The 4,934-nt window shown below is 39.4% G+C and overlaps 1 pseudogene; it reads right to left on the bottom strand.

Moving 5' to 3' along the window:
- Window positions 1-932: 932 nt before the first annotated feature.
- LOC129691655 (U6 spliceosomal RNA) lies at window positions 933-1,055 on the bottom strand (annotated as a pseudogene).
- Between the last annotated feature and the right edge of the window lie 3,879 nt (window positions 1,056-4,934).

Genomic DNA, 4,934 nt, shown 5'->3' with positions numbered 1-4,934 from the left:
AGGCGCCGAAGAGACGGCTCAGTGGTTGAGAGCATTTGCTGCTCTTACAAAGGGTAGGTCAGTTCTCAGCACCTATATGGTTCACAGCCATCTGTATCTCTTCTTCCAGGGGATCCCAACACCCCTTCTGACCTCTGTGGACACCAGACATGGACATGGTGGACAGACATAAATGCAGGCAAAACACTCAGACACATAAAGTAAAAGAAATGAACCTTTTAAAATTTATTTAAATACTGAGGGGATCCTCAAAACCTTTTTTTTTTTTTTTTTTTAATATTGCTTTGTTTTGAGACAGGGTCTTGCCCGTCCCAGCCTGGTTTTGAACTCACTATGTAGCTGAAGATGACCTCCAACCTCTCTTCATCCTGCCTGCACCTCCAGTGAGTGTAGGGATTACACAAGCACGCATCCCCACACTCAGCCTGTGCTAAGGATTGAAGGTGGCTCTGCAGGCTAGCCACGTGCCCCACTGAGAGAACCGCAGCCCTGCTTGGCCTCGGATTCCTCACGCCGCCACGTCACACCTGCTGTGCTGAGTGATGTTCAAAACATTCATTAGTTTTAAAACAGTAATGTGTCTGTTACATGTAAACTAGATAACACGTCTTAGGAGAAACATCTGTGTCTTCCAAAACAAAAAGGCAACTTGATGAGGAGAACACCATTGTCTTACATCTACATGGCCCCCTTCAAAATCAATATCAAGACTTAGAAGGGCTGGGAGTTCATGTGTATTCCTGGAATCCATTTCTTACATGTTATATTAGGTAAATGCAGAAAAGAAAAAGCTGGCTTTTCACAGGTGTGTGACTGTAATTGGCAAGGAAAACATGTATTTTTAAAACTGAAAACCTAATAGGCGAGTTTGGAGTCCTTGCAGAACTCCCCGGGGAACAGACATTTTCCGTACGCCCTCTGCCCTGTGCAGGCAAAGCCTCGCACGACAGGCTTTACAAGGTTGCATGCCATTCTTGTGCAGAGGCCACGCTGACCTTCTCTGTCTTGTTCCAAGTGAAAAAAATATCTTATTACATTTTTCAAATAATTAAGAACATTCTTTGCTAGTGAGAGCCTTTTGAAAGTTAGCTGTAACATGGAATATGGAAGCCAGTCATTTAAACGTGTCATGCTCTTCCATGAAAATGGATTGGTTTAATCTCTGCGTTGATCTTTTACCTATTCATGACTTTATAGCAATGTGCTGATCATTTGAATAACTTTGCTTCTGAATCATACAGGGCTTCTAAATCTTGACTTATTTCATTATGTAACGATAAAAAAGAAAATCACAAGAATAAATGTCACCACTGCTTTTACCAGAAAAATCTTAACGTTTTAGAAGCTGCCAAGATGGTGGAGGCACAAATAAGCTTTCTAAAATTCTAGTTTTTATGTGACAGCTCAAACTTGATCATAGGCAATAAATCCTAGCAGTCACTGGGCTGGGGATATGGCTCATTTGATAGAAGGTTTCCCTTCAGTAACTAGAATAAGGCGGACATAACACAAATTTTAAAAAGTCTTCTCTCACTAAATATTACTGCTTTACTGAACCATCTAGGATAAAAGCAAATGAATAACCATATGATGTTTTAATTCCATCATCCCCTATAACCTTGTGAACCAGGACTCTCACTGTAGAAATAACTAGAGACAACTATAAAACAAAAGACGCTAAGTAAAAAAACTGGTCTGGAATAGAAATTACTATAAACTCATGAGGATTTTGCCTTTGGAAACTATGAATAAAAATTTAGTAGCTAGGCAGTGGTGGTGTACCTCTTTGATCCCAGCTCTAGAGAGGCAGAGGCAGGTAGATCTCTGTGAGTTCAAGGCCAGCCTGGTCTGTAGAACAAGTTCCAGAACAGCCAAGACTGAAAACAAAAACAAAACAAAAACCTTTTTTTGAAAAAAGAAAAAGTTAGACAAAGATGCTAACTAACCTTGTTTACCGAAAGTGTCTAGAAACCAGCCTTCCAATAGCAGTGAACTAACCTAGTTTCCAAAATGTGGTCTGGAAACCGGTCATGAAAATTCAGAGCAACTTAGAGAGATCCAAGGTTCTGGGTCTGCAACAAGAAATATACACCATGCACCAAGAATATCCCATAATACCATTTGCCTAGGGAAAATAATGTGACATTTAAGAACAGACGAGCCAGCCAGGCATGGTGATGCATGCTTGTAACCCCAGCGCTTGGGGAGGCAGAGGTAGGTGGATCTCTGTGAGTTCAAGGCCAGCCTGATCTACAAAGCGAGTCCAGGACAGCCAAGGCTCTACAGAGAAACAAACAAAAAAAAAAAACAAAAAAAAAAAAAAAGAAGAAGAAGAGCCAACTAAAGAGGCTGATATGATTCAGAGAGGAAAATCTGAGCTTCAGAAAGATAATCATATTGATGATCAAATGGATTTAAACTCATTAATTCATAATCTTTTTTAAAAAAATAAGTAACTGATTTCAGCACAGGCCTAAAACCCTACCCTTGGTAGATGGAGGTAAAGATGGAAATTTCAAACCTGGCCCATCTCATAATTAGTTAGTTAGTTAGTTAGTTAGTTAGTTAGTTAGTTAGTTAGTTAGTTAGTTAGTTAGTTAAAAAGGTATAGAGTGCTTATTTGACAAGTCCAAGGATTTCTCAGCATTTCACCACCACTAACAGCAAGTCAAACACAAAAGGCCACTGTGGGATAATTCCTCTCACAGAAGGCATCAGAGTACGCAAATGCACTAAAAGCATTCATCAAAAGATTTCTAAGCCACTGATTTGTAAGCAAAATCAATAAAGATAGCCCTGCTACCTGTGCCTAGCCAATGTTTTAGATATCCTAGTGAAGATTAAAGTAATAAATTAAAAATTAAGTAATATAAATCAGTGCAAATGATTTTTCTTTCCTCTTCCTCCTCCTTCTCCTCTTCCTCTCCTCTTCCTTCTTTCCTCCTCCTCTCCTTACTATGTAGCTGAGGCCGGCCTAGAAATTGCACTGCCCTGCCTCTATGTCTTCAGCGCTGGAATTACAGTCAGCATGCACCACCACAGCTTGTTAAAGATTTTAAAAAACTCAATAAAAATTTTGAGTGTGGGGGGAGGGGTAGAAACTGGCCTCTCCAGTCTGTATATTTTTGTTTATGTGTGCTGAAAAGTACCTTAAAAATGAAACAAAATTTTCAATTAGAGTATTTCATATGAGCAACCATTTTTAATTATTGGAAATGTAATATATGACATAGGATAGGGGCAACAGAAGGATCTTAGAAAGCACATCTCAGAATGTGTCCCCCAGTTCCATGACACACAACTCTTCTCAAACTGTGCTGTTATCACAACCACCATAAAGTTATGCACACGAAGAGAAGGGTGGAAGTCCAGAAATGGGCAAACACGTGCCTGAACGAAATAGAGGAAACAGAAGCCAGAGTATGTGAGAACCTCGTGTACCACTAAGGTGGAATTTCAGTTCTGGAGAGAAAGATAATTTATTTACCACAGTGGCATAGCGAGCTAGCCATCTGGGAGAAACGCACATCACACACAAAAATAAATTCCAGATGGATTCCGCATTATACATAACAAACATGAAATGAAACTCTTAGGAAATTTAGGAGAGCAACCAACCTTGGGGTGAGAGAGGCATTTTTAAATATGACAGAAAACTCAGACGCAATAAATGAAAAGGCAGACATATTTGACAACATACAATTTAACATTTTTATACAGCAAAAACATCAGCATGAGTCTGAAAAGAAAAACAGTTCTCTTGAAAAATACTTGCAGCATACCCATTTTGTTAAGAAATATTTGTTTTAAAATTTAAAATTCAATAGTTGCTACAGATGCGAAGCTGAATGGAATGAAGAATATCCTTGCATTCACAATCTTACATTCTAGTGGCAGGTGATTCATTTGAGTGATGACACAGAGTTCTTGCAAGTGAAAGAGAGCAAAGAGCAAATGGAAACGCAGGAAAGTACAAACGAGGGCTGCAGTTAACTGTAACAACGTGGACGGATGCTTCCGGCATTCTTAGGGAGATGAAGCACACCTCCTGCCTACTCTGCCTGCGGTAACTTCCCGCTGGCAGCTTGCATTTAGTGATGATGGGAATATTTACACCAAGGAAGTTAGCAAATGTTACAGATCCCATTTTCAACGATTGCACTGTTGGCTGTCTAAAATTCAGAAAGAAAATATTAAAATATATTTTCACCTTAAAGGTGTGGCATGTCTACAGTCTCTGTGAATAGGAGAAAATATTAAGCTGGTCTCTACCTCTGAAGATTCCCCAATTCAGGAAATGCATAGCTTCTATCACTGATGAATGAGGAACATCTCATCATGTAACTCTGGAGCTGAAGGAAATATCAGCTGGTAAATATAGTTGGTATAAGCCAATAAAAAATAAAATAAAATAAAAAACAAGCTTCTGAATACATCATGTTCCAAACTTGATAACATTATGGGGTGGGGAGGACGGCTAGTGAATTGGGATGAAATCCCACCTGCCTAATCACGGTTGAGTTGCAACCTTAGAGCACATGTTCCTATAACTTCAGCAAAAAACACCCAAACCATTCAACAATATTCATGGGTCCCATGAAAGTTTTCAAAAGTCCTGGATGGGGCTGGAGAGATGGCTCAGTGGTGAAGAGCACTGGCTGTTCTTCCAAAGGACCCGTGTTCAATTCCCAGCACCACATGGTGGCTCACAACTGTCTGTAACTCCAGTTCCAGGGGACACAATGCCCTCTGCTGGACCCTGAGAACACCAGATATTCATGTGGTGCAAAGACATATACGCAAGCAAAACAGACAGACACATAAAATAAAAGTAAATAAATCTTTTTTTTTTTTTTAAGACAGAAAAAAGTTCTGGGTATTTTTTATTTGCTATTATCTGTAATAAACATGTTTATTGTATATTTATGTGTGTG

The sequence above is a fragment of the Psammomys obesus genome, unplaced genomic scaffold, assembly GCF_907164565.1.
Source record: "Psammomys obesus unplaced genomic scaffold, mPsaObe1.curated_primary_1811, whole genome shotgun sequence".
Taxonomy (NCBI): domain Eukaryota; kingdom Metazoa; phylum Chordata; class Mammalia; order Rodentia; family Muridae; genus Psammomys; species Psammomys obesus.
This window is presented reverse-complemented; position numbering and strand designations above follow the sequence as displayed.